The sequence below is a fragment of the Osmerus mordax genome, chromosome 3 (genome assembly GCF_038355195.1).
Source record: "Osmerus mordax isolate fOsmMor3 chromosome 3, fOsmMor3.pri, whole genome shotgun sequence".
NCBI lineage: Eukaryota > Metazoa > Chordata > Actinopteri > Osmeriformes > Osmeridae > Osmerus > Osmerus mordax.
Window position 1 is genome coordinate 10,541,322 of NC_090052.1, and position 19,074 is coordinate 10,560,395.

At 41.8% G+C, this 19,074-nt stretch overlaps 1 long non-coding RNA gene across 1 annotated transcript; it reads right to left on the reverse strand.

Moving 5' to 3' along the window:
- Nucleotides 1-849: 849 nt before the first annotated feature.
- On the reverse strand, nt 850-18,487 carry LOC136941022 (uncharacterized). The gene is made up of 2 exons (XR_010876432.1): nt 18,304-18,487; nt 850-1,282 (listed from the first exon to the last, which is right to left on the reverse strand). It is a non-coding gene; the product is annotated as an uncharacterized lncRNA (long non-coding RNA).
- Nucleotides 18,488-19,074: the final 587 nt, after the last annotated feature.

Consider the following 19,074-nt stretch of genomic DNA (forward strand, 5'->3'; position numbering starts at 1 on the left):
TTAATTGTATTTAAAATAATTGACTAATTCAAAGAACAACAAAAAAATACTTGTAGGCTTAAAGGCGCACACGATCATCCTCACATTCTGTTCCTGTCAATCCTGCATGAGGGAGGGCCGACATGCCGCACTGCATGCTGGGTACTCAAGAGCGCTGACAGTTGATTATCTAGCTGTGCTCCGACTGCGTGATATGACGAGATGCTAGTGACGCGCTAAGGTCTCTGAGTCTCCTGCATTAACAAGTTCTGCTCGATTAGCAAGCTATTTTTACTAATGTTTTGTTAGCTATTGAATGGTAATGCAAGCTAGCTAAAACCAATGTTAGTTAGCTTGGCTAAACTGGTTTTCATAGCAACAGAAATCAAATCAAATTAGTCGAACTTTATTCAGAAAGGGGGGGATCTGTATTTTTTACTCTACTCTTAACACATGACTATGTTTAACTTAATGTCTGCACCTCTCTGTCACCAACTGTCTCTGGAGTGGAGGGTGGGGGCTTCATATCCAACAAATGACACCCCTGAACTTTTAAAACAGATCTAATGGCCTACTACAATTGTAAATATCCTATGGCTTCTTCTCCAATTGGGCCTCGATACAATGTCATCTAATATTTTCTGCCCATTCTGCACAGTTTTTGGGGACTTTCCACACCAGCACCCTTTGCCCAGTCCCTCTATTCTTCCCTACTACATGTGTTTTCCAACACCAGTTACAATCAACCCTGGGCAGATAGAATGAGAATGATGAGAATTTTTAATACAGGTGCTGAGGAGGTGCTAGATCATTGACAGAGGGAGCTGCGCAATTATATATACATAAATACTATTAATAAAGAAGCAGTACTTCTCTTGGGTGGTTTTTTATTCAGATGAATAATCATTGGATTCAGGTCAAAAGGTCAATCACATGAACTGGTTTCATCACTTTAAGACACTCAAAGTCAGCAGCTTGGCATACTGGGACATGGAAAGGATTAAACATTTAGACTTTCATCAAAGTAAAAAATGCTGGTTTGTCCTTTTTCATCAATGTCCTCAAAAAAGCAGGCTGCAGAGCTACTGTGTCTGTGGGGTGACTGTCTGTCTCTGGAGGGCTGGCAGGCAGGGGCAAGCAGGGCCTGCAGGCAGACAGGCAGGGCAGGCCAGCTGAATGAAGCTGTCCAGCTACAGAGGGATAGTCCAGCAAGGGGTCTGTGATGCTCTCAGCATTCTCTGTTGTAAATCTCTGCATCCTCTATTGAACTCTGTTGAGCAGGCCTCTGCATGACCCTACAGACCTGTAAAAGTGAAGAAAGGATCCATGTCAGTTCAGTTGTTAAAAATTAAGCTTTTTCCATCTACACTTGACATAAACTACAGTTTTGACTGTGAAATGCAGTGGCATTACTTGAGCTTGAATCCAAATGTGTTGACCTGATGGAGACCCATGCAAAGTCACTCAAAACACGGGTTCGATTCCAGGCTCTGGCAAGAGTATTTAGCTCCAAACTGGTCAATATATACACATCTGACAAAAGACGAGCTAGACCTTTGCCTGTAAACAGTGATTCTGACTGTCAGAGACCTTTAAATAGCCTGACTTACTGAAATTGGCAAAACTAGCCTGGCTAACGTAGGTCACTTTCTCAGGGCATATGACGAATGAAACAGGCTTGCCTTGAAAAATCAGATATACTGGCTATCTTTAGCAGGCCCTTGTCTACAAAAAGCAGTCCCCCCTGACGTTTTTGGAGTAGAATTGAGTGAAATACAAAATTGCTTACACACTGCAAGTGGGCGAGCCGAGTCTGACTCTGAGGCTAACCAAATTACCACATTTGAGGCTAGGTGGGGGCTTGGTCAGCACACAATTTCCAGAAAGGATGTGTGTGCGTCTCGCCAAGCTTACGTGTGTGTCAAGTAGGGTGACCACCTGTCCCGCTTTGCGCTGTATCGCACAGCATTTTCAATATGGGACGTGCGGGACAAGGGGTGAAAATGCTGTGCGACACAACGCAAAGCGCGACAGGTGGTCACCCTAGTGTCAAGGGGCAGGATGAGTCTAAGAATTTGGAGCACGCGCGCTGTGGAGCAATTCAATTGAATCAATCATATATTGACATATCAAGGAAATTGCGTATGGTACTTCAGAATTATGTGATCTTGAAGGCACAAAGTTTTGAAAAACCATCAGTCAAAATTGTATTTGATTTATTAACACAAAGATATTGTGGCAATGTGGACATTTACATAAATACATTTCTTTCAGCCATTTTGTATTGCATTCCTTATTCACCCTATAGAAAGACATGTATTCTACAAATCTGTAACAATTTTCAAGTCGATTGGATCTATGGTTCATGAGGAGAAGGGTTTTGAAGGTTGTACCAAATTTGGACAGTACAGCAACATCTATCATGGCGGACCTTATGGGTTCTTGAGGCTTTTTTGTTCCCCATGAGAAATAAGGCATGTATACCAATTTTCAGGTATTTTGGAATAATGGGGCGCTGGGGAAATCACGTAGACTTTGGGCGTGGCTTATAGCGCCACCTATGGGCGTACATGGGTCATTAGCGGTCTGGGAGTAGTGAGTGACCTGGTGTATCATTGAGCCAAATTTGGAAAACTCGGGTTAAGGACTTTTTGAGCTATTGGGCCATTTAGCGGAGAAATATAATAATAAGAATACTAATAAAAACAATAGGTTCCCTCCTACCGGAGGAACTCTAATTACAACTGAAACAGAAGTATGAAATTCCAGGGTCTAACATTAAACACCAATGCTACACTTTACTATTCGTCAAAAGCCCTCCACAAAAGACCGATATACAATAACTTCGAGAACAAGTGAGTGAGTGGCAAGAGATTCGAGGTTGGTTTCACTTTTATCGGTAAACGTGGATGCGGAGCTCTAACCTACATTGCCCAATATCAACCAGACAATCACTGGGGAATCTTTTAAAAAGATTGGTTGAAAAAAAGCATATTACTGAAAGCACTAACAGACTTTTTCATAGCTTCAACATGTAACCATTTTGGCTGAAGTCAGAAGGAGCTTGGGGGGGGCTCGGCAGAAATCTGGGGGGGCGCAGCCCACCCCAGCCCCCACCCCTGGATCCGGCCCTGTACCACAGCATCATAGTGGCAGGTTATCAACTGGTTCGCTTTGTGAGAAAGGACAAGAAAAATGACGAGGATATTCTCCTGAGGCTCAGTGTTTTGACTTCATACAGGATAAGAGACTGTATCTGAGGGTTCTATTTTAGTTTTACCCTCTGCCTCTTTCGTGCTCTTTCTCCTTTCCTATCCCTTCTGGGTCCTCCGTGCCTGTCTCTCTTTCTTTCTGGTCTGCTCTCTCATTCTTGTTTTCTCTTACTGTCTCTTTCCCCCCTGTATTCCATCAGCTTATCTCTTCTTCCCATCTATTATTGGAACAAACCACAAATATAAAGAACAAAAACATTGCCGGACTGAGAAGCCTTAGCTGGAAATCTGCCTGGGAGATATGGGGTGACACTTACATAAGATGAGGAGAAACAGGAGAGCACTGCTTGTGACCTGCTATTTGCTACCAGGGGGTCCTCTCGCTCGATACTGTATCTCTAATAGATGGCCCTGCAGTTTTTATCTCTCTCCCTCATTCTACTGACATGTTCTATACTCTTCATTTACTCCTCATAACAGTAACACTGCTCAATGCTCAATAGCTTTGTTTATGGATGCATGTGTAGTCTTTCACCCCTGACAAGAGTTGTCTGTGGAAATGTATTGAAGCCTGCTGCTGCCACACACAAACACACCTACATACATACACACACACACACACATCTAAATCAGGGACAGCCGTCCCTCTTTATGCATTTTATTTTTTTATCCAGCCACTGGTCATTGAACGTATAGAGCAGTGTTAAAAAGGTAGTGAATGCTCCACATGACACAGCAGGTGTCTGAGGGGCTGTGAGGGCAGTTGTTGTGGAGACTTGATGATAGAAAGTCACAGGTGTTCTTGTGGCCCACAGTCATAACAGCAAAAGTGAATGTGTGATCCCTTTCAGCTTTTTATTGATGTGTGTGTTTGTGTGTGGGTCAAACTCTTGTTATCTGTTTACGCACGTGTGTGCATATGTATGTTTTTTGCCATGTGTTGCCATATGTATTTTTGTTAATGTGCGTGATGTGTACTTGTCTGAGATCATGTATCAGGTGTGCGTGTGTGAGTTGTCTCTGCTACAGTATGAGTTCATGTTTTATTTTGAACCCTCCACACCTGTTCAACCCTAGGCCTACACGTCCACTCCCCTAATTCAGTCCTGAAGCACTGGAGAGACAGTTGAAATAAAAATACAGACAGTTTATTAAAAAACAAGTTAAAGCCCCTCTTTTAATCTCTCCAGCTTGTTTCTCTTCTTTTCACTGACGGCAACAGAAAATTGAATCACTGAATGCAGGGCCAGGTTAAGGTCACCTGGGGCCCGGGGCAGAAGCCTCCCCGAGCCCCCCCCCCCCCCCATGCAAAATATTTTTAAATATATATATATATTATTATTACTATGATTTTTATCAATATATATTAGAGAGAGAGAGAGGGATTGGTAATTAAATTATGACAGACAAAAATATCAGTATGTGATACATTGTAATCAGTGGCGGCTGCTTTATTTGGCTAGTTCACTGGCTAGTTCACCCCTACGACACTAGCCTAGCCTACTGAATGAATGAACGAACGATCTAACAAAACAATATTAATCAAGGAGGAAATGTGGTAATTTGGTTAAACTGAAACAAGGAACGTGGTGTATAATTGTATGAAATGTATGATGAAAATTGGTTAGCAATTTCACCAAGCAAATACCAAGAAATAGGTTGCTGCAGTTTGTCTTTCAACTACAGTTGCAAAATCCGCGATGGGACTGATCTTGAATTAGTGATGTGTCGTTCGTGAACGATTCGTTCATTTTGAACGAATCCTTACAAGGACTCGGGAGTAACGAGTCCTCTCAAAGAGTGATTCGTTCATTTTCTCGTGGCCGCGCATCAGGACTGTTGCATAGGCTCGTCCAAGTAAACAGAAATGATTCGTTCATTTCCCGACTCGGTCTTCGGGTCCGAGTCTTTTGATAATTTTTCACGTTACCTGCATAGGCTCTGTAGTGGTAGCTAGAGGAAACGAACGATTCGTTCATTTCCCGACTCGGTCTTTCTACGAGTCTTTGGATCATTTTTCACATGACCTGTATAGGCTCTGTACTGGTAGCTAGAGGAAACGAACGATTCGTTCATTTCCCGACTCGGTCTTTCTACGAGTCTTTGGATCCTTTTTTTACGTGACCCGCATTGTATTTTATAGTAGAGGAAATAGTTTCCTCATTCCCTTTTGCGTGGCCGCTGTTTTAGTAAGACGTGAATGATATTCGCTCAAGTCATAATACTGACTGGTTTTGTTATTTTCACTTCACATTTACACTTACAGTTTAGTGCAGTGTAATTGTTTGCCGTGATAATTAAATGCTAGTGTGATAATAAATGACCAAATCATACAAACTGTCATGATACATTATTTGCATGCAGGAATTTCTTTTAAAATAGTATCTGCTTGTGCACATGTCATGCACTAACCTACATGAGAATATGATACGTGTTTGCAGTGGACGGATAGCCCCCCCACCCCCCCGTTGAAATGAACGAATGACTCGAAAAAATATTCTTTCATTTTACTGAACGAGATTCAAAGAACCGAATCAGTAAAATTATCCGAACTTCCCATCACTAGCTTGAATAGCTTCGGTGGCTTTTTGTAGTACAAAATTACTGTCAATCAAAAGGAGATGCAGTCTTTCGACAGACCCTTCAATCATCACGCGAAAGCCCAGCGTCCAGGCCAGCCCACTCCTCCATTCACCCCCAGAGACGCTGAGCGTCAGAGGCGGGACATAATCTCAGCATTCATCCAATGACCGTACAGTTTCGAAGCACTGAAAAAACTGTTAAAAGCAGCCCCATTGAAGTCCATGGAAGCTGAGCTTCAACAGGGAAATGCTGTGACGCTACGGGAATGTATGAGAAGGAAATCAGTCAGTCGACCTGCTCATAGACATATATACATGTCTATGGACCTGCTTATATATGTAGCTGATTCTGAAAGAACTCGTCTTCGATATGAACGTGTTCTAACGCATTTAAAATGTTAACACAATAGTAAATATTTGACCATTATTTTTTTGAAATTTTAGTGGACGCTGAGCTTCCCTTGCAGCAGAAATCGCCACTGATTGTAATACATTGTAAACACGCACCCCTAGCCAGCCACAATGTCAAATAAATTGGAACATGCAGTCTAGCGTGCACACACACAGCCCAGCGAACACATATAGGCCTACAAACAACTCGATTGAACAATTTAATTATCAGGCTGTGGCCGCCTACTAAAAAGAACATAGGCTAGATAATCAGTGTGGGACTAGTTTAAGTCCACTCGTTTACTTTTTTGAAGGCAAAGTCACGAATCAAATCGTTGAAGTCAATTTGGCGAAGCAGGTCAAACTCGTTTGACATCACCTTCATGCGAAGCCATTGTTGTCTTGCATGCTTTGATACCGACAACGACACGTGACGCTTAGAGAACGTGGACAGAGCCTGTTTATATATATATATGTTCTATATTAGACATTCTCTGACGTGGACTTCACTACGGGTAAATGCATCAAAAATATGTGTTATTATTATTATTTCATTTTTATCTCCCGTGCCGGGGCCCCCTAGTGGCCGGGGCCCGGGGCAGCAGCCCCTCCTGCCCATTGCACAAATGCGGCCCTGATTGAATGTACATTAAAAGACAGAAATGTAAATGTCCTGTTTAGGAGTTTGCGCAAGTGTGTTTAGCACCAAGCACGATTTACATTTCTCTGGTGAAAGCTGCTGGAGGTTATTCAAATGAGCAGAACGTAGAACCAGCTGCGGTGTTTCTATAAAGATCAATTGAGTTCTGCATAGTAATTGAGACATTAACCAGCAAGATTGTGTTTGTGTGGGATAACAGTCACACACCTTCAGATCCTGATTCTCTAAGGTGACGGCAGGACAATCAAACACACACTCACAAAGACTTGTACATACCAACACACATCTGACTTCCCCCACAAAAAAACGCAGATAAGAGTTTTAAGAACTCAAAAATTTTCTGAGGGTAGAAAGGAAAATTATTGGTTTACAGATTCAACCAATGAAATTAAAGGAGAGGTGGGCTCAAGACGTTTGAATTGTGTAGTGGAATCGGACATTTGAATTGTGGAGGAAATCGTCAAGACGTTTGGAATTGTGTTTAAGTGAATATTTTATTAAAATTCAACAAACTCTGATGATTACAAAGATAATTGGCAAACATTAATTCACAGAACTAATAATCATCTTATCGTATGCATTTTGATTTGACTTCTTCATCAATCACACCAAAGCTGCTCATGGTTTAACGTTAAATAGGGTAAAACGTGCTTTGTTGGCCTGCTTTCTATAAAGCCATTATGCAACAACATAATTGCTTCAGATCTTCGTGACATTTCATTTATTCATAGATACATTTATACAACTTATTCATCTCCTGCTCTAGCGCTGCAAGATAGCGCTGTGCTATTTTTAGTCAACTAGCGCTGCTCTCAGGGCAGGAGTGTGCCATGGGTTCGAACTATGCTGCTCTCAGGGCAGGAATGCGCCATAGGTTCGAACTATGCGCTGCTCTCAGGGCAGGAGTGCGCCATGGGTTCGAACTATGCTGCTCTCAGGGCAGGATGCGCCATAGGTTCGAACTATGCGCTGCTCTCAGGACAGGAGTGCGCCATGAGTTCGAACTATGCGCTGCTCTCAGGACAGGAGTGCGCCATGAGTTCGAACTATGCTGCTCTCAGGGCAGGAATGTGCCATAGGTTCGAACTATGCGCTGCTCTCAGGGCAGGAGTGCGCCATGGGTTCGAACTATGCTGCTCTCAGGGCAGGATGCGCCATAGGTTCGAACTATGCGCTGCTCTCAGGACAGGAGTGCGCCATGAGTTCGAACTATGCTGCTCTCAGGGCAGGAATGTGCCATAGGTTCGAACTATGCGCTGCTCTCAGGGCAGGAGTGTGCCATAGGTTCGAACTATGCTGCTCTCAGGGCAGGATGCGCCATAGGTTCAAACTATGCGCTGCTCTCAGGACAGGAGTGCGCCATGAGTTCGAACTATGCTGCTCTCAGGGCAGGAATGTGCCATAGGTTCGAACTATGCGCTGCTCTCAGGGCAGGAGTGCGCCATAGGTTCGAACTATGCTGCTCTCAGGGCAGGAGTGCGCAATAGGTTTATCTTCTGTACAAAGTATTAAGGACATGTATGTTTGTATGTATAACTTGAATTTTGTACCTTAATTTTTTTACATTTTGTTTTAAATTTAAACTTTTACTTTTCCAGATTAACAAATAATATTTGGCTTGAAGGGATAAGGCGAAAGTTAAAGTAAAGGAACGAAAGAAAACAAACCTTGTGCAGTCCTGCCCTGAGATGAGCCAGGCCCCCACCCCTCGGCTTGAGGCAACGGCCCCGGTGGATGTAGGTGGTATTGCATTTCTACGGTGGCCCTGAAGTGCAAATCACACCCACTCATATGAGTGCATCCCCCAAATTAAAACACTCCCCCCAAATACGAATCAACTTCCCCCAAATAGGATGATGTGCTCACCTCCCCCTAATACAAAGACACGCTCCCCCAAATGGGAAACGACATTACATTAACTCAAAAACACATTACATTAACACAAAACGGAAAGGGTTGGTACTACACTTCGTCGCTGATTGGATACAGTAGGCTAACTAACAAGAAATAAGAAATTGATCGACAGAAGTACAAAATGCAATAGCCTGACAGAGTTACGTGCACCAGGACATTTGTTTGGCTATCGAAGAACGTAGCAAGTAGTAGGCTACTTATGCAAAAGTATAAATTGCATGTTAAACGTCAAAATCGATAGCAAAACAACCATCCTGGTCCACATAACTCTTTCATTACCATGAAGTTGATCGTTTTGGTAAAACAAAAAAAACAAAAAACATTTGTGTTAACAATTCAGAGTCATGACTTGCAGAACTCTTTATTTTAATCAGGGACATTCCTATGAAATAATCTTAGATATGCTGTTAACGTTTCACAACATTAAAATAAGCAGCCTATGCGCACGCTAAAAACACAGTTGAAGGAAGCAGGACTTTTCAGAAGAAAAAACGAATAGTCCACAACAGAAGAACGAAATGCCACAATGACAGAGTACCGTGGACCAGGATAATTGTTTGGCTATCGATTTTTACGTTTAACATGCAATATATACTTTTGCATAAGTAACCTACTATTTGCTACCTGCTTCGATAGCCAAACAAATGTCCTGGTGCACGTAACTCTGTCAGGCTATTGCATTTTGTACTTGTGTCGATCAATTTCTTGTTAGTTACTGCATCCATTCAGTGACGAAGTGTTGTACCTACCCTTTCCGTTTTGAGTTAATGTAATGTGTTTTTGAGTTAATGTAATGTCGTTTCCCATTTGGGGGAGCGTGTCTTTGTATTGGGGGGAGGTGAGCAAGTCATCCTATTTGGGGGGAGTTGACTCGTATTTGGGGGATGCACTCATGTTAGTGGGTGTGATTTGCACTTCAGGGCCACCGTACATTTCCAATTTGCTACCCGACTCGTCAGGTCGTTTTTATTCTATTAACTCCAGTCAACATACCTAAAACTATCTCCCCCAATAATTTGTGTTCGATTCTCAAACCTGGCTCATACTACTAGCTTTTTAATAGAAGAATTTTTCCTGATTTTTGCTAAGTTTGAAACCAATAAGAAATGGATAAACTAGCACCCCATTTATTTGCTTACGTCAAGAAAAGTTGCCTGGAAACGTGCTCGCGGATACAAGCAGGGGACGAGCACAAAAGGGAACATCAGCAAATCGCTGATTTACCTGAGCTGAATGAGAACAAGGAGAAAGGACTTGATAATCTGCAATTGCCTGCCTTGATTGTATTACGTTTTACAAATGTGTAGCGAACGGGACCTACGTCCGCTTAGTAGGGGTAAATAACTCCTCCCTGAAAGGCTGGAGAATAAAGGATCTGGGTCCCTAAACCCCAGGGGCCGATTTATCAAAAGTTTTAATCTGGATCAAACTGATCCAGATTTGTAAATCTCTTTTTCTGCTATCCAGGATCACAATCCATTTTATTTTTATGCTGGTTTTTCAAAGCAATGTGGGATTGGATTACTCTGATCCAGATTCAAACTTTTCAGGATTACCAAATCTGGATTACGTGTGGTCTAAATGGGACTATCACAATTTAGCTATGTAAAGAACAACAGGTAGAATAGTGTGGGGTCACTCCAATATGCTTTATTTGAACAGAAAATAGGACTGAACGGAACAGCAAACAAACAATATAAACATCCCCCTCCATTGTCCATTTCTTGGGAACAGGCAGTCCACTCATCTGAGCCCTACAACAAATAAATAAATAAATAAATACATACTTTACTCACAAATACATTATGGATGTTTCGAACAGGTTTCAAACAAAACAAAGGCTTAAATGTCCAATACTTAACAAAATAAATTACTTCTTAGTTCTTGTTATGAGTAGTTCTTCTTATTTACATTTACATTTAGTCATTTAGCAGACGCTCTTATCCAGAGCGACTTACAGTAAGTACAGGGACATTCCCCCGAGGCAAGTAGGGTGAAGTGCCTTGCCCAAGGACACAACGTCAGTTGGCCTGACCGGGAATCGAACTGGCAACCTTCGGATTACTAGCCCAACTCCCTCACCGCTCAGCCAACTGACTCCCTCATATGAGTTCTCCTTCATCATCATCATCATCATCATCATCATCATCATCATCATCATCATCATCATCATCATCATCATCATCATCATCATCATCATCATCATCATCATCGTCTGCTGTGGAGAGACCAGCTTGTCCAAGCTTGGCCTTTAGGAGGCGGATCTCAAGTCTGGCCTTGGTTTGCTGCAGTCGGGCAAGAACAAGCTGTTCCTCTGCTAGATGGATCTGTACTTCTGCCCTTTCAGTCTCTTTTTGCAGAAGTACCTTATAGACGTCATCTTTCTTTGGGTGCTTTGAGCCTCTCTCTGGGGGTCCTGTGGGAACTAGGCCTTCTGGCTCCACCTGTGATTGACCTTCTCTCTCGATTACAGGGCTGAGATTCAGAATACATTTTTCTGAAGGCTCACTTTCTGCTGTCATCACAGGCTCACCATCCTCTGCAACATCTTGGATCCCATGCAGAGCTTCCGACTTTTCACCTCCAATAACATCAAGGACTATGTCTGTGTATTCACCCCTCTTATATGGGTTGTTGCCTGTTTGGCTGTTCTTGGCTTCAGCGTGGTCTTTTGTTGCCCTGGCCTTAAGATTCTTCCACCGAAATCTTAGTTGCTCTGTTGTCCTCTTCTGGCCAAACCCCATGGCATTCACATGTTGTGTGATTCCAGTCCTTCTTCATTTTACTGCTCACTTCACCACCCTTGGCAGAACTAAAATATCCTACCAATGACCTATAATGGCACCTAACACCCTCCAGTAGGGTGTGGGTTTCAGCAGCAGAGAAATTTGGGCTTTTTGAGTCCATGGTTCCACCGCTTTGATGTAGCAAGCATCATTTTATAGGCCTTGGGTATGATTCCATTAATTGAACACAAGCCAAAGCAATTAAGCTAACAGCTGTGTTTGGGAAGACCAATTTACACAGCCATATGTATATCCAGCCTTTCTCAGAGGACTCAGAGAGAAGGTCACAGAGAGGCAGTGACATGGCAGGTGTTGTCCATCTCCACCACTGGAGAAGATACCGTCAAAGGGTGTATGTTGAGCGTATAGATCCACTGCAGAAATATACCAAGGAGGAGCTGTATGCTCGGTTTCGCTTCGGAAGACCTGATATTCAGTATATTGTGGACCTTCTCAGGCCCAACCTCCAACGCAGAACCCAAAGGAGTCATGGTCTGTCTGTGGAGGAACAGGTCCTCATTGCTCTTCGCTTCTATTCGTGTGGGACTTTCTACCAAGTTGTGGGTGATTACATGGGTGTGGAAAAATCTACTGTTTGTGATGTTCTGAAAAGTGTGTCAACTGCATTGGCCAGCCTGATTAATGAATTTGTTTCATTTCTGAAGGATGACCAGATCATCCAGGCCAAGCAGAATTAGTTCTTTTGGGGAATATGCCCAATACTATTGGAGCAATCGACTGCACCCATGTGCACATACAAGCACCTCATGAGAATGAGTGGGAGTTTGTAAACCGAAAGGGGAGACACAGCATCAACGTTCAACTTGTGGGTAACGTTGATCTCCATCACAAACTGCGTTGTGAAGTGGCCTGGGTCTGTCCATGATGCGCGCATCCTGAGGGAGAGCGCTCTATATAGAGAGCTCCAAACCAACCAAATGGTATCATATTAGGAGACAGTGCCTACCCTCTTCTACCATGGCTGATAACCCCTTTTCTGGCTGCAAACACGCCTGAGCAGGCACGCTTCAACACTGCTCATTGCAAAACAATATGCACCATTGAGCGCTTAAATGGAGTTCTGAAGAGGCGCTTTGCATGCAGGGCTCGACATTAAGGCTTGTCCGGGACAAGTGGATTTTTTTGTAGGGCAAGTAGAAAATACATTTACTTGCCCCACTGGACAAGTTAAAACTAAAAACAAAATAAAATGCCATGTTACTTCACGTTATGTTCCATTCATTATGTCTATTTGACCGATTTTATTTGACCGAATTCTGCATTAGCAAAACACAAAAGTGGCTTCGTCCCAATATCTCTACAGACCATGCATCTAATATCATGCTCAACACTTGAACGGGGGCTTAATACTTGAGAGAGGAATTATTTAGCTACTGTGTCGTCTTCAGTTACACTATCAGGGCTTTGAAATACTGTGACTTGCTCAAGTAAGCAAATGGTTAGTAGAACATAACATTTCATAATAATTCCAGTAAATCAAGCAGCGCTGTAAGACCCAGTGAAATATTTTACAGATAACAAACTAACACTAGAGAGGGTACAATTTCTGGGGAAATTGTAGGGTGTGCTTGCTTGCGTCGGTTGCACAGGGTTCCGTTTTTGAATGACATTTTTACAACTGATATTTCTGTATATGTTATATAAAAATGCATACTTATTATTTATAAAGATTACATAGATTTAAAAGCATATTTTTTTTGCTGCTCATTTACAACTGAAAATACGAGTGAAGTGTATAATGAAATAGATGTCTTCTCATTTCCCCTGCAAGAGGCAGCCTCATCGTTGAATCAAAACGAATAAATTTGGCAGACCGGTGTAAAAATTTACCTAATCTCTATGACTTAAACGTCCTTTTAAGTTTTTCCCTTCTCGTGATATTTTCAAGCATTTAGCCTACTCATATTGCATTCATTCATGAATAAAGAACCCCCTTTGAACATTATTCTACGACGTTACCGGCAGTAGAAGATTGAATCGCGATTCAAACAGTACCATCTGCTAACTGAATATATGCCCCCCAAAACGTAAATAAGCTTGACATTTATTTAGTGGAAAATCACTCATTCATAAAAAGCTCACTGGTAGCGACCATTGTCAGTAACAACGCAAAATGAGATATAGCCCTGTGTGGAGAAGCTGCCCCTGTAAATTGTACTACTACGGTACAGTACTACACTACTGCTGTGTTCGTCTTGGTAGCGATTGCGTTGGTTGAATTGGATTTAACGTTCCGTTGTACGGTTTAGGCTGAAATTAATTATTTTCATGTAGGGATTGACAATGTTTAGGCTGTGGCAATGAAGTTCAGGTTAGTAGTTAGATAGACTTTTGATTTAAGGAGAGTGCCGAACATGTTCTGTCGCTGTTTGACTTTCTAAACAGCTGTGTAGTGTAGATGTTTTTGTAGTGTGTCTCGCGTAAGCTACAGCGTTGCAGTGAGCTACACTGGTTTGAAACGACAGGTAATGGTAATTTCACCAACAAATCGTTTACTAATGTCAGAATAAATCCTACAACGAAAATGTATATGGGAGGAATGTTTATTTTAACGATTGATAACAGATAACGCTACATCATAGACCACTGTAGTATGTGTTGCCCGGGCAACACAGGCTAATGTCATGATGCTAATACTTCAGTGAAATAGTAGACTACTGTTTCCGAAAGTAGATGTACTTCCTTAATAATATCAGCTTATATTGTACATTACACATCACAATTGTGTGTCATATCACAAAGTAAAATGAGTAAATAGTTATCACCCTGGCCTCTTTGCTTGTGGCGTTTCTGCAGCTGCCTTGCAGTAAAGCTATAGTTAGCCTAGCTATCCCCCAAGTTAACAGATGCGAAACGAATGTTCTGCCAAAGGTAGTCACGCGGGTTTTCGTGACGTTAGTGACGTTAGTAACGTCAGTGACTGTGGCTAGCAAATTAGCCACCGTTAGCTTCACTTTTCGCCACAAAAACTTAACTTCAGCCTAAACCATGCAACGGAACGTAAATTCCAATAGAAGCAACTCAATCGCTACCAAGACGAAACTTTTGACACCTACGTTGTCTATGTAGGCCAAATATTGACTGAGTTTTAGGGGGGCAAAAAAAAATAAAAAAAAATAAATAATAATAATAATATATATGTGAGAGAACAAAGGTTGTGCTCTCGCCGAAGGCTTGAGCACACCCAATTAGCTAGCATCGCTACGACATTGGCTAACTGTACTTCGGTAGGCTATCCTCAGTATTCGCAAGCTAGCTAAATTTATGCTGTATCTAAAAACATAGCCCCGAGACAAGCTTTCACGGGTGTTCGCGCGTCTATGTTGCTTCACTCCTTGTGCCTGTGCCTCGTCCATTACTATTTACAACATTAGCAGGACTACTTGGTTGGCTTTGCCTTCTTAACGTGAGAAGTACAAGGTTTGGCGTGAGAACGGCCAATCCGATTAAAAGGTATAGCCTACTTTACAGTTGAATATGAGCTGATATTTAACTAGACCTATTGAAGGACTGACATTTTTTGTGTCTATTCCAATATGTAATGATGGTATTCAATGACACAAGTCTGTGTTCTAGAAAGAGTGTTCTGGAGTCGCAGAGGTCCGATAATATCAGCTTTAATGTTCTCTCGTGCATCAGGGAGTTGTTCTTGCCTACGCGTCCCACCTTCTCGGGTGCCATCAACACCCGGTTTCAAGGTTGTTTCTGAAAATGCAGAGACACAAAGAACAGCCTGCTTCCCACACTCAGTGTGAGACCCAATGTTTAAGCCTGAGCACACTTCTAAGTTCATAAGACAGAACTTTAATAAGCACAATGCATAACTTTACTAAGCACAATATATTCTTTAATCCCTCTTTTGATCTCTGAAAACACCAGAGATCAATCAACATAGCCCGGACCAACCACCGCCTCCTCGTCCTGGTCAGCCAGCCCCAGCAACGGCATTTGGAACACCGTCTTTGGGTTCTCCACAGCCGAGACAATGATTCGGTTGCACAGGGACCTGATACACGGGATACAGCAACAATCATGTTGATATTGATATAGCACACTCTTAAGTAAAATAACGGAAACCTTCTTAGTCCAGTACAATTCTAGTGTGGTCAAGCAGTATCACTCTTGACCTAGTCGTAACCCTCTTTTCCGGACTCTCACATTCGTAGCAATAGCAAAAGGTTCACTGGCCCTCCTGGCCCTTCTCCACCAACTCCTGCAACGTACAACGGGATTCTGGAGCAGCACAACACATGCTCCAGTGGTACCACGTACTTCCTTTCCCCAGCACCCTTAGGGCGTGCAAGGTTCTCTCGATTACCTTGAATGGTCCTATCCATAAATGTACAACAGGCTTCCCCGAACATCTGATGATGTATTGGGGCAGGTGGGGCAGGGTCTCCAAGGGGAAGGGGGGGAGGGCAGACCACTCCTAGGTCTGATGAGGCATAGGGGCAGGGTCTCCAAGGGGAAGGGGTAGATCATCCAGTGAGAAAGGGGGGGGACAGGGTCTCCAGGGGAAAGGGGCCTTAGAACAGGGGTTGTATATCCAAAGGTAGTCAGACCCGCCGGTCTGACTCGTCCGTCACTCCAGAGTGGACATTCGACATCCATGTATCCACGGCAGACCTGGACATGCTCACAAGCCCCTTTCATCACATAGATACAACTTTAGCCAAGCTTTTAGAATTGTAATAAAATAAAATAAATTCGAAACAAATAGAAAAACCAGAAATTAGACAGGATATTTTAAAGTTTTCATAAGATCCCTCCTTTCATTGATAACTTTAATCAATACCCAATCTCCTCGTTTGACTCTTCCACTCTGGTTTACTGCTTCACCTGGAACAGAATTTAGCAGAAGACATCTCTTTTCTCTTGAGCATTAGGTTTAAGTTGTGGAATTATGATCTTCCATAATTCAATTCAAATGTTGTTAATGCATCTGGTACAGGACTGGGAAAGACTTCAACATATCTATAATTACCAGGCAGTATTGACCCTTAACAGCATCTAATAAGACAATACATCATCATTTGATATTCAACTCCTATTAGACATGCCTAGAAATGACAATCTGTTTCTTTGTTCCCTTCTTTAGAAAATCAACTGTTAGTCTAATTTCTTTCACTCCAAAAAACCTTTTCTGTCTTTTAAAACAGTTAAGTTTAAGACCAATATTGTTTTAGATTCTCTATTTTACCAAATCACACCTCTTTTTATCAAAGATATGATAAAAGCAATTTTCATTATGCCAAACCAGAATCCGTATGCTTCTTAAATGAAATAGAGACCAAATAATGTTCTTAATGTAGCTATTAACCAAACCTTTTTCCCAACTATATTTTCTATAAAGGTCAGATAGGTAGAACTTCATAACTCGTTTTGCTGCAGTTCAAAACGAGCCAATTAGCTCAAACCATCATAACCACAATTTATCAGACTTGATGAGTCTTCCCAAATTATTTCAGAACTGAATGTTATAATAACCCTCTTCATGCACTAATACCATTTATTAATACATTATCACAGCCTAACTGTTTATCCCAAACAGTATGCCAGGCTCTGATAAAACTCTCAAATAAAACTTAAAACCAAATTACAATTAAACTCCAAATAAAAATACATTTAGTTTTTTTTCTCTTGCTCATTTTTAGCCAAATTACATCTAATACCTTTATCAAAACTCTTAAAAACCGTAGATTTTACTATTTTGACTTAAAATGTTATCCCATATACTTTCAAAGTATATTCATAGTATCCTCTTCAAAACTTCAGTGTTTAAACCAATCACCTCTTCACATCCACAAAACGTTCTCGTTTCATTTCATAACCTTCCATAATCCTCTCTAAACCAATCTTTTATGTAACTTTCTAATCGCTTTCTCATTATTTTTCACATACATTTCCTCAAACCATTCTTTGACCAACACAGCTGGTTAGCGTTTACCGTCTATTCACTTAATTTTGCTCTAGTATAACTCTTCCAATTGTATTAGAACCAATTTATAAACCAGGGGTATACCCTCTGGGATAACCTTTGTAAGATCTCAACGTAACGGGACTCTTTTAGCCCCCACCTTTCTCCATCTCTCCTCTGGATTTCTGTAACTTCTTGGTCAAAGAAAACAAAACCACACTCCTCTCTATTTTTATTCAACACAATCTGACTCCACACAAATATGACTCGTTCAGGGACTGTAACCCTCTTGTACCGGACAGGACAAAGAAAAGTAAAGACACACCACACTCCTCTCTATTTTTATTCAACACAATCTGACTCCACACAAACATTACTTGTCTATAGACTCTAACTATTTTGAGGATACTTAACCTCAGGGAATTTAACAATTTTGAGGACACTTAACCTCAGGGACTTTAACAATTTTGAGGACACTTAACCTCAGGGACTTTAACAATTTTGAGGACACTTAACCTCAGGGAATTTACCTATTTTGAGGACACAACCTCAGGGACTTTAACAGTTTTGAGGACACAACCTCAGGGACTGTAACCCTTTTGAGGACACTTAACCTCTTTGAGGACACTTATCAGGGACTGTAACCCTTTTGAGGACACTTAACCTCAGGGAATTTAACAATTTTGAGGACACTTAACCTCTACCTAACTATTTTGAATCATAAAAACGGTTGATTTCCCACTACTGTTGATTTGACTAGGTACGATGAAACATAGTAATCGTCTAAATTTGGTTCTCAGTTCCGAATAGCAGTACTTTGTATTAACAGGTGTCTGCTTACCTGTTCTTATGTTGGCGCCTGACGATTATGTCTGTCTCCTCGTACCGGTGTATGGGTCTCTCTCCCGATCTGTCGGTCGGGCCGGAACCCTCTGGACTCCCTCTTTTCAGCGTCGGGGTCACCATTTGAAGAACTCAAATTATTTGTGTCTATTCCAATATGTAATGATGGTATTCAATGACACAAATCTGTGTTTTAAAAAGAGTGGTCTGGAGTCACAGAGATCCGATAATATCAGCTTTAATGCAGCAGTTGGAAATCAACAAGTACAGAGCTCTGGGGTTGTCTACGTTTTCCTACCTGCAACAGAGTTTGGGTTGGTTCACGAAGTCCAACTGGCTATCTTTCCCTGGCCCAGCATATCATATACAATGCAATTGAAACACAAGTATCAAAAAAGGGTTGAGCTTGTTCTCTCGTGCATCAGGGAGTTGTTCTTGCCTACGCGTCCCACCTGCTCGGGTGCCATCTCCACCCGGTTTCAAGGTTGTTTCTGAAAATGCAGAGATAGAGACACAAAGAACAGCCTGCTTCCCACACTCAGTGTGAGACCCAATGTTTAAGCCTGAGCACACTTCTAAGTTCATAAGACAGAACTTTAATAAGCACAATGCATAACTTTACTAAGCACAATATATTCTTTACTATGTACACCGATAGAAATGCTGCTAATGCTTGCTAAGTACACAGCAGCCGATGCTAGCTAGCTAGCTAGAAACGTCAACACAATGTTTTTTTCTATCTGTTCTATCTGTCCACTGCAAACACGTA